Here is a 12,589-nt window from a genome sequence, read left to right on the forward strand (position 1 = left end):
TGCATGATTATTCTGGGTTGTTGCCAGGGTGTTGCTATGCAGTTACTAATGTGGTCTGAGTTTTTTATTTTTTAGTCATTTGTGGTTGTTAGAGTGTTGCTATGTGATTGCAAGGGTGTGTATTGTCATGCAGTTATTAGAGTGTTCTGCGTAGTTGTTGTTTTTTTGTTTGTTTTTTTGAAGCACATTGATATGCGGTTGCTAGGTGTGTTGCTATTTGTTTGCAAGGTTGTTCTGGGCTGTTGCTATGCGGTTACTAATGTGGTCTCAGTTTTTTTAGCACATTTCTATGCTCTAGTTTTTGTTTGTGGTTGTTAGGATGTTGCCAGGCTGTTGGTAGGGTGTTGCTATGTGGTTGCATAATTGTTCTGGGTTGTTGCCAGGGTGTTGCTATGCAGTAACTGATGTGCTCTCTGTTTTTAAGCATATTGCTATTGCTTACTACTTTGTGGTTATTAGGGTGTTAATGTGTGATTGCTAGGATGTTGTTTAGTACATTGTCATTTAGTTGTTAGGGTGTTCAGAGTGGTTGCTAAAACATCATTGTGTGGTTGCTAAGGTATTCTGAGTGTTTTGTTGCAGCACATTGCTATTCAGCTGCTAGGGTGTTTCTAGGCTGTTGCTATGTGGTTGCATGATTGTTTTGGGTTGTTGCCAGGGTGTTGCTCTGAATGGATTTGCAGCATATCAGTAGGGCGTTCCAGGTGATTGCAAAACAAAATCCTTCTTTTGTGTCTTTCCCAAATCTATTTGCTGTCTGTTTGTTCCAGTCGCGCTGCTCGGCTCTTCAGTTGATTTCTGTTTTTCAGCTTCGCTCCTCTGACCTTAGTATTTTGCTTTCCTCTCACGTACGGCTCCATCTCATTCTCTTAACAGACGTGAATCTGAGCGTTTCAGTGTACCGCTCCAGGACGACTCCCAAAAAAAACCTGGCTGCATTTGGCCTTTAGCTTGTAGCATTTCATCTCAAGGTCAAAGAGGCAGAACAGATGAGTTTTCCTTCAGGTTAGAGGCGGTTTCGCACTAGAACTAACTCGCTGGCTTTTCTGTGAACAGGAATGTGAATGAGAATAAACAGTGTCTATTTGTTTTCTCGTTTGCTAATCATTTCCTCACGTTATTATGTGATCAATATGACCTCGGTCTCATGAGCCACATTTCTTCTCAGTTTTCATTTGGCATCAGGTGTTGGACATGTGGGGTGAGAAAACGTCAAAACTCCGCTGGAACATCCTGATCTGACAGCCGATGAAAAACAGTACGTGTTTTGCATTGTGTGCATGCAATGCCTTTCATGAGTTATGCACAATTACTAGAAGTAAAGTAGTAAATAGAAATGCTTAGTTCTCTATTTCTTTAATTTACTAGCAAATGCATTCATAATCTTTGCCTTTCTGATTATGCATTCATGTAGGCCTTCATAGCAATGTTGTAATTGTTAACTAAATCTATTAAAGGAGTTTTATTAATTTGAAATAAAATAAATAAAATAAAATGTTAGATGGTATGAAAACCATTTAAAAATATGAAGCACATAACATAATGACAAAAAAAAATGGTAATATTTAAAATAGTTTTCATTAACTGAAATAAAATAATAATAAAATAGAGGAAAATTTAAATTTGGTATAAATTATAACAATTATATAAAACTAAATTATAAATGTTGCCATTTGCAACTAAGTTTAAGTGTGACAATAACGAACACTGAAATAAAATATAGCTAAATAGAAATGTTAAGAAATTAAAAAAAATGCTAAAAGCACATAAAATGAGTAAAACTTAAACTAAAAATAGCATTAAAATTGTACTATTAAAATAGTTTTAATAGTACATATTATAAATGTTTCCTGAAATAAGTACTAAAATGACTAACAATGAAATAAAAAGAAAGCTAAATAGAAATATAAAAAATGAATTATTAAAAATGTAAAAAAAACAAACAAACACATTTTCACATTATTTTGAATTAAACAAAGACAAATCATGATGTCTGTGTGTCTCATTTGTCATCATTATATTCTATTATATGACATTTAATTTGCTTTCAGCCACCCTGCTCTCCAGATATCACATTGGCCATTAAAAAAACATTTCGGTCAACCACAAATTAATTTAACCTTACAAATATGACAGAACTACATTCAGTGTGCCATTACAGCTCATTTGAGGTTGTGTGCAATCATAATAAATCTCTAAACAGAGATCAGAACACCAGTGAGATGTCATTTATGTGTTTAGTTAGCGTGCTCCATATGTATATGTGTATCTGGAGCGCGGCCTGCACGCGTGCCGTGTCTCTGAGCGCTGACAGGATCTTGGAGGCTTTTCGGACGGCCTGCCGAACCTGGCCACGACTCAGCCACGAGGCCTGGAATCTGGGTTAACAGAGAGAGAGAGAGGACAGCATAAAAACAGAGACGGCTTAAGCACAGACGATGCCAAAGGGAAGTGAGGTCATCACGGCGGCTTCTCTCGCACTGTTCTGCGGTTCTCACCTCGTCTTCTCGCTCCACGTTGGTGGACATAATCGCACGAAAGATATTTCTGCAGGTTTCATCACAATCTCACACGATATCACACGATATGCATCTAATAGTCCGCAGTCTCTACTACCAGCGCACGCACGTTTAAACGCTCTCCGCTAAGATGAGAGCAACAGGTGGTAGAACGGAAAGAGCTTGAACGTTTTGTCATTTTTTCCAGGTGGTCTTTGTCTCTTTGTGATTAATCTCAGCTGTTGCAAACGCAGAGGCCTCAAAAGATTTCTATTTACGATAGAAAGTGCACATATTAACATGCATCTTCTCTAGTACTTGTGCTCAAAGTGACGTGATCAAACCTGTTTGATGCATACTGCATATCCATACTACTCATTTAACCTAAACCTACTGCTTTTTGCATACTATATAATAGGGAAGTAGTATAGTAGTACTTGTGATGACCAAATACATTTGAAATTGCACAAAAGTGGAAATAAAGTTAATTGGTTTGTGTTTGTAAAGCACGTTATAAATTAACAACGCTGCATGCACTGAAGGTCATCTCTAGTACCCCATATGGAAAAAAAATATATTTTCAAGTATCTTTTAAAATATATATATTTTTAAATATATATATATATAAAAAAAATATTCAAAAAATGGCCAAAATTTATTTGCTAAAATATTTTTTACTAATATTTAGTTCTTTTGCATATTCTGACTTCTCATTTGAAGTATGCTGTATAAAAATTGTAGTTAGTAACATACAAAATCTATTAGATTTACACATTTTAGATAATGTTCTAGCTAACTAGGAGACAAGGTTCTCTTAAAGTTATGAACAGTAACGTTATTTATACATTGTTCGTGGAGCGTTTTTCTGAAATGTTTTAGTTGGATGTTCGTCTAAATGTTGCTACTTGTTTCAGGATGTTCAGGGAACATTTAAAAGTAACATTCCCATAATGTTTGCAAAATGAGAAAATAATGTTTCCTTAAGGTTTGCATAACCAAGAAAAAAATGTAAACACATTTATTATTCGGAAATAATGGTTCATAACTTAACAGGAATGTTAGCAAAATGTTCTTTGAACATATTTTGTTGGCTCGTGTATTCTGGCTACTTTTTAAATTAATTTTAGATCATTTTTGACCTTGCTTTAACAGGACTATTTGATAAAATAGGGGTTTATGAAGAATTACACGAAAGTGAAAATAAAGTCCTTTGCTTACATATATAGCATGTTGTAGGTGAACAATGGATAGCTGATGCTGTGCTATCAGCATGTTCGCATGCAAGCCAAAAGTCTTGTGCTTTCCTTTTTTCCTGGCTGTACCTGCTTTAATCGTCGCTCACCTTTGTTCTCCCATGGGATCTTGAAGAAAGCAGGATGAAGGGGAGTGGAGATGGAGACTCTTGCATGTTATCTGCTCTGGAATGCCACAACAAAGCCACCGAAGAGAAACCCTTTTTTTTAAGACGCACACACTCATACAGGGCTCATTGTTGGCGGTGTAGCGTCTGTGATCAGGCAGGCCTAAGAATGATCAGCGTATGGCCCCTTCTCAGCTTTCTTCCCATCTCACCCCTGATCCCGGGCCCCGTCGGCTCCACACAGAGCGCTCTCACAAACCTGCACACTCCGATTATTATCTGCCCAACGTTCTTCCTGCTTTTTCATCTGCCTTCTGCTTTTGTCCTCCCGTCTCTTTACTAATTTCCTCTCTTCGTGTCCTTGCTCACCTGTGGAGGGACGCAGCCAGCGGGAACACATTCAGAAGGGAGGCTGTTGTGTTTGGAACTTTCTCGTGGCATGACATAATTCCATTAGATCCTTTTTCGCATCTGCTTTGAGGACATATTAAAGATTATGAAAGTTTGAAAGAGCAATTAAAGTCGACGCGGTGATATGTTTTTATGACATGACGTATTTAGGATTAGCTGTACTGTCTAGAGAATTAATTTGGGATGTGTATTATTCAGATTTATTTTTATCTCAAATATACAGCTGGCGAAAAGGAATGTAGATGGATGGGGGCAAATACTTTTTCACAGGACTGTATCAATTTTGACATTTCTCAGAAAATTTAGAAATTCATTTTCCGAAAATAAGGTAAATAATAATAGACATGAATGAGTGAATAGGCAATATATTGTGTGTAAAACTATAAAATGATGCTTTAATTACATTCATGCATATATCAGATGCTTTTATCCAAATGTTTGTTTGTTTTTTATTTAGTTTGTTTTTTTAAATAAAACTGTTTTAATTACGTTTACATTTATTCATTTAGCAGAATTTGACAAAAGCAATTCATCACAGAGCCAACAGTATTTGAAATATACAATGCCAGGTTTATTAGACCACTAAATTATTTTAAATGTTAATGTTATTGTAGATCATTGAAATATTGGAGTATTGAATAGAGTTTATATTGTGGGTTTATATTTGGATCTGACTTTTGATTGCAGACTTTTATTTTGGAAAATCTTGTGGTCTTAGTTGGGAATTTAAGCAATTGTTTTTATTGTTCTCAGTTTAATCTCGTTACTATAGGAGACATAATTTAAATTAAAAAGCTTCCCATTGAGATTGGGAAGGCATTCAGTGCAGGATAATAAACTTGACATCTAGATTCGAGGAAAGAAGAGGAATGTTGTGCTAAAAGCAAATGCACAAGTGATATGGCAGCCATAAGTCTGAGTGTTTTGAGAGCTTGTGTTTTGGTCGCCATGGCAAGATGTCTGTTTTCTCTCCTCTCAGCACTCGTTTCAATTCAAAAGTGAGAAAGCGGAATGAATGGAATGCTAGAAAGAACGTGCCACCTCAACCAGAATCAGATGAGCCGCCTTTTCCAGGCACTTCACACTTGACCCACGACTGCTCGTGACCTTTACTTTGCCTTGATCTTCATCTACTCTTTAGAGACGCTTAATCAAACACCATAAAATAATTATTTGTTAGGTCACCTTATATGAATGCAGAGCCATAAAATGCATGTGTGATCTTGCTGTAGTGTTTATTTGAAGGTTGAAGCATGTGTAGATAAGCATTCATGGATGAAATTAAAGTTTAATGGTCCAATGACCGAACCCTGCAGAACACCATAAACTTTGAATGAGACACATTGATCAGGAATGATGCCGTCACTGTTGTCTTGGTGATTAGGGGAGAAAACCTAGATCACACGCACTGCCTTGCCACTTTTGACCTTGTAGGTGACATTTCTCCTCAGTTTGTGACCATAAGGAAGGAGAACAGGCAGAGCTGTCATCTCTATGGATACCGACAAATGTTGATGTGCGATGTTAACTGACAGGCCTCTGATGTCAGACAGCCGTCTGACACTAACCGCTGACCCATCATAACCTGGGAGTTGGTCTTGTTGCCCTGGTGATTGGGGCTTATACGATCACTGCAAGATACTTTAGAAGGCTGAGAACTTCTGGGAAACAGGTTGACCTGCACAGACCCTGAGACTATATATTTGTATGGCGCTTTTCATATTACACATTGTTTCAAAGAAATTTTTCTTTACAGAAAATCTTGTTGCAATTGTTTATAATATCTTAATATCTTCATGCCTTAGTTTTTTTTTTTTTGTCACCGCATAATGAAAATTCTACCATCCTTTTAATTCATTTAAACATGACTATGTATGATTATTTTCTTCTGTGGGACACATGTGCGGAAAATCTGAAGAAAGTTCATGGTTTTCTGTAATATACTGGGAAAACACAGTGATCAGGGTTGCCAATCTCTAAAACAGACAAAATGATGCAGCTCTGCAATCTGCATTGATTAATGCAAGATTAATCTTTAATGAGCCGAAAAGAACGCATGTCACACCTCTGTTCATCAATTCGCACTGGCTACCAGTAGCTGCTCGCATTAAATTCAAGGCATTAATGTTTGCCTACAAAACCACCACTGGCTCTGCACCCATTTACCTAAATTCATTACTTCAGAGTTATGTGCCCTCTAGAAGCTTGAGTTCTGCAAGTGAATGGCGTATTATTGTGCACAAAGAGGCACAAACAAACACTAGCTTTCTATTTTTTCTATTCTATCTACTTGTTTTTCTTTGTGTGTGTGTGTGTGTGTATATATATGTATGTGTGTATAATATACTGTATATATATATACAGTGTATATATATATATATATATACATATACACACACCTTGCTATGTGTACTGCGTTAGGCTAACCGAGATTTGTCATTTGCACTTATATATTGTAGCTCTTTTGTTAGTTTTGACTGCTTTTATTGTCCTCATTTGTAAGTCGCTTTGGATAAAAGCGTCTGCTAAATGACTAAATGTAAATGCATTGAATGCATTATGTACAAGTGAGAATTGAGAAATGCCACAAATAGCAAGATTTTCAATGAATAATGACTTCAGTTCAACCAGTTCCTGCACAAATCTGTCAAATGACTTCAGAAGACATGAAACACAGTGCACAAGTCATGTTGAATACTTTTATGCTTCCTTTTGTCTTCATATTTGATCATTGCATGGCGACAAGTAACAACATTTTGGTAAACTTCCCTCTTTTCGTTCCACGAAAGAAAAGTAGTCATATGACTTGGTAAAGGATGAACAGAAGTATATCATTGTTGTGTAAACTATTCTGTTAATCATGTAATAATGATGCCTCCAAAGAAGGAAAGAAATCTAAATAATATGACGTCTGCATGTGAATGACACAAGTAGGCCACAGTAAGTGGAGCACAAATTACTGTTGATAAAACCACTGTTAATGTCTTAAACCAGAAAGAGCGTAAACACCAGACTGGAAGAACAATTAACCCGGATCATGCTGTGGTTTGCAGGCAGCGTTCATGGTCTGGAAAGCTCCACATCGTGGATAGTTTCAGGCCGTCAGCTCTATTTGGGCGCCGGCATGGGAAAATCTCCATGGAGACTTTAGCGCACTTGTGATAATTAGAAGAATGCCGATGGCTGATAAGGACGAGGCTGTGGAAACAGCATGTGGGGTCTGTGTGGTCTCACAAGCACATTAAACCGTCTGCGCATTTATTACCCACATTTACCGTATATGTCGACACACGCGCGTACGAAGTTGCAAAACGATGTGTATCATACATTAAATGCATGCTGATATTACAGACAACACGCACTCATCACTTCCATCATGAATGTGCAAAACACAAACCACACACTCACGCTCAACCCCTTCCCAGAAATCCACTGACGGACAGTTTGACTGGTATGACGGCATCCCGGAGGCACTTTGAAGCGGCTGTGTTTATGTGATATGAGGGGGTGACGTGTCTGCCTGCCTTGTTGATTTTGAGCCATGTTGCAGATTTCAGTGACAAAGTGTTGAAAGTTTTCGCTCTCTCTGAAGCCGTCGCCAACTTGGCTTTACGGTTGTAGGCGCACAGGTCTGCAGGTTCAGTATTCGCGGTGTTATTCCATGTGAGCGTTGTCATGGCAACGCTGCATTTAACGTGGTAGAGAGAGCGGCTACTGTTGCCGTTGCCTGGAAGCCGCGGCGCTGTTTGCCCAACTGCGGCCTTCACACTTCTAATGCTGAATGTGCTTATTCTGCACGAGGCCTCCCACGTTACTGCCTGAGCGTTTGTCAGCGGACCGAAGATGCCCTGCTGCTCCCGCTTATGAGAAATCATAATTACCATGTAGTGATGGGAATAAAATGGATGCAGTGGCAGGGTCATTATGAAAGAGTTTTCAGCAAGTTGATGGAAAAGCTTGCATTCATTGATCTTGTACTGGATCGCAGTAACAGTAGATGCATGCATGAAAACTACAAACCAATGTTTTGCATCATAAATCATTGTGTGTTTTTCAGTAAGAAACACATTCATGAACATGTTTGTGTTTACATTATAGCTGTATAATTTCCAACTTATTGCCAGGGTTGTTAATGTTAACTAAAACTACAACTATTTAATTAATTGAATAAAATCTGAAATAAAATAAAATATGAATATTAGATGAAAAACTTAAACTAAAAACAAAAGAAAATTAGAAATCAAATAAATCAAATGAAATTAAATATACTGAAGTAGTAAAATTAAAGTAAATAGAATAATTAAGAGAAAAACACAACTAATAAAAATGATAAAAGCACTTCACAAAATTACTAAAATATAAATAAAAATAAGAACTGAAAATTCAAAAGTTAAAGCTAATATATTAATATTAATAAATATTATAATAATATAATCAAAATATTATTATAAATTCTAAATAATACTATTATAATAATCTAAAACAGATAATATTTCTAAAGAAATATTTCGAATTTATTAAAATGTAAAAATGCATTGTTCACCCATTTAAAATTTGTCTCAGACTTCAGAAAATCAATCTCATATGTCAGTGTCTCAATGTCACTGTATGAATAAGTGTTCTTTTCTTGATGAAACAGTGACCACATTTTGCTAAACTTCCCTCTTTGTGTTCGACGAAAGAAAAGTAGTCATATGACTTACTAAAGGATGAACGAATTGTCACTGTTGTGTAAATTACTCCTTAAAGTGTGTCATTTAATGATGCATCCAAAGAAGGAAAAAAACGAAAAAACCCAGATAGTGTTATGTTTGCATTTGAATGGTGCAAGTACAGTAGGCCTCGGTAAGCACAAATTACTGTTGATAAAAGCACCGTAAATATATAAAACCAGAAAGGGGAAAAAAAAGTATAAAATATATAAATAAATGCATATGCATATGTATGTGTATATATGAGACTGAACGTGGAGTGTATGAAAACAGGTGTGGAATGTGGAGTTGTGCTGTCTGAACTGCTGTCATGTTTGTGTGAAACAGCACTGAAGGAGCTGCCAGTGTCCGTCTATAGTTATTTTTGAGAAGCCCAAGCTCTTCAAACGGCCGGCGTTCGACCGCACAGCATTCCACACAAACAGGACAGAGCTTTGAAGCGCTCAACACGCCAATATAGCTCTCAATAGCTCTGTTCCAAAACATAGTAAACTCTCATTTCGCTCTGCTTGGCCTCCGTTATTTTTTGACTCCGCTTGTGAAAATGCATGCATTGGACACTGCTGTAGAAATCGAATAATGTGAGATCTAGCGTATCTTAATGTTGCAGTTGTATCGACATCAAAAGTGCATCTACAATGTCTTAAACCAGCATCTGCACTAGGGTTTAGAATGGAGCTCTTGTCTGATACTGGGTCATCGGTCTTCATTATAGAATATTTTCATTGCACTGATTGTATTTTTCGAGCTGTACTGTTCCTCAAACTCAACCCGGTCCAAAAGCGATTAACAGCTCAGTGGAATTTCACTGAAAATACCAGACGACCAGGAATTCATTGTATTATTTTAATAACCTCTCACTTCTGTGTTTCATTTGATATTCTTTGTACTTTTTTTTTTTTGGAATTGGCTTTTGGAAAGCGTCATGTGTACTATTTCTCAATCAGATGTCTTATTATTATTATTATTATAATACACTTATACACCGAGTATTAAAATTCAGCACATAACTGCAGATTTCACATTATAGACAGTCAATAATCACTTAAATAACTTGTCAACATAACTTAAATGGTTGTTTTCGAATTATTTGGACACCTCAAAATGCAATATGTTGATTTCAGAGTCATAACCGGGAATTTGTTAGGCTGCAAAACCAATATTTCTGTCACATTATATGTTGATTAGGCAAGAAGTGTTGCAGTAAAGATTTGTTAGGATCATTTCTCATTGCATGTGTTTTTATTTTGCAGTGATGATGGTCTGTAATTGCACGCAGGCACATACAGGCCGTTCCAGCGATGGCTTCCTGTTGTAGTGAGTAGTTTAACTAGGATTGCTACAGTGGTTTACCGCTCCATTGATTGTGAGCACTGTAAATCCTGTTAAACACTTAGGACAGCACTCGGCATGTCACCGCCGTCCTGACGGATCTTAGTCAGACCGGATGCATGTGCTGCGAGTGCGTGTTCACTTATAATGATTCATGCTGGCACGGATGTCATAATACTTTACATACTCACTTTTATATGAATTAATTTGAAAGTTTTTATAAGATATGCGTGCAAATTTGAATTTGAACACAGAAAAGTCCCAGAACCTGACTTTGAGAATGTTTTATTTTATTTTATTTTGTTTTGCTTATTTTATTTTGTTTTTGTTTTGTTTTGTTTTGTACGTTTTTATAAGATATGCATGCAAATTTGAATTTGAAAACAGAAAAGTCCCAGAACCTGACTTTGAGAATATTTTATTTTATTTTATTTATTTATTTTTCTTTTTTACAGCTATACAGCTTTATAGGATATAGATCTGAAAAAACCTTGGGAGAAACCAGGCTCAGTCGGGGGGCAGTTCTCCTCTGGCCAGATGGATGTATATGTATATGTATATGTATATGTATAATAATTAATTTGAAAGTTTTTATAAGATATGCGTGCAAATTTGAATTTGAACACAGAAAAGTCCCAGAACCTGACTTTTTCATTGCAACATGGCATCTCATGTCTTATTGCATAAATCATGCACTGCTATGTTTGCATGCTCTCCGATGGACTTTCCCGGATTACATATCCCATCATGCACTGCTCTGTTTAATTGTGACCTCGACTGGGCCGTATGTATATGTGTTCTGGTAAAAGCAACATTGCTCACTGCCAGATGTGTGATGTTTTATATTTTTTGTAATATGAGCACAGTTTGTTCAGGAAGCTGTGATGGCGTTTGGTGTAATAGGGGGGCAGTTCTCCTCTGGCCAGATGGATGTATATGTATATGTATATGTATATGTATAAATGTGTGTGTGTTTATTTTTAAAATGTAATATTTTACATATTTATTTTTCAAATTTTTATTTTATAAAAGCGGTAAGACATTTGTTATACAGTGAATGTAGTCACTGTGTGTTGTTGAATAAACACACTTTAATATGACTCTTTTTCATTGCAACATGGCATCTCATGTCTTATTGCATAAATCATGCTCTGCTATGTTTGCATGCTCTCCGATGGACTTTCCCGGGTTACATATCCCATCATGCACTGCTCTGTTTAATTGTGACCTCGACTGGGCCGTATGTATATGTGTTCTGGTAAAAGCAACATTGCTCACTGCCAGATGTGTGATGTTTTATATTTTTTGTAATATGAGCACAGTTTGTTCAGGAAGCTGTGATGGCGTTTGGTGTAATACGCTGTTGTGGGTTTCTCCTCCTCCTGTCTCCTCACGGCATCCAAACACTGGCTCAGTCTCGGCCATTGACGTATACGGCTTAATGTTTCTGTTATGTGAGATTATGCAACTCTACAAGCTGCAGATGTTTCGAATGTGAGCGGCTCTCATGACAGTCGAGTGCGGTTCTGCTTTGCCCTGTAACCTAACCGTAAAAAATGATCACTCAAAGGCCCATCAGGCTTAATTTGCCTCATAAAAACGTTCCCTCTCGTCTGTCAGAGAACAGGCGGATGATGTGGACGTGTTCTGCATCACGCAGACGTCATTCTGGTGCAGGTACAGCGTGCTGGTGGACGGCTGAGAAACGTTGTGCAATCTTGTTTTCAGACGTGCATCACACCAGATGGTCATTTACAGGATCTCTGCCTCATGCAGCATGAGAGTTCTCTGGCTTCACTCTGTGGTGTCTGTATCTGTCAGTCAGTCGCACACCGCATCGGATTGAAGCTCAATGGTCTCGTTTCTCTTGGCAAACGGCTTTGTTAGTAGATATTGGCTTTATAGCATGAACTGCTTGCTTAATCACACAAAATTGCAGCTCGTTTGAAATCGGCACGAAATACAAAATCAAGCCAGTTGTGCAACCAAACTTAAACTTTTCAGCTTCTGTGCTGTGAGGTAAAGTCATTAAGGTCACGCTGTCTGTTTTGGCTTGTGATGGTTTGGAAGTGTCAATTAGAATAGCTTAAAAATTATAAAGCTAATCAGTAACATGCATATGATGTTATGGAATTACATTATAGTTGTTTTAAACATAAACAGCTAGTTTATAATAAAAACTAGCTAAATATAAAATAGGAACTCAATATTGCTTTTTACGCAAATTTAATTTGCATGTATGCATTTGGCAGATGCTTTTATTTAAATGGACATAT

The sequence above is a fragment of the Sinocyclocheilus rhinocerous genome, unplaced genomic scaffold (genome assembly GCF_001515625.1).
Source record: "Sinocyclocheilus rhinocerous isolate Xijiao unplaced genomic scaffold, SAMN03320098_v1.1 scaffold632, whole genome shotgun sequence".
Taxonomy (NCBI): Eukaryota; Metazoa; Chordata; class Actinopteri; order Cypriniformes; family Cyprinidae; genus Sinocyclocheilus; species Sinocyclocheilus rhinocerous.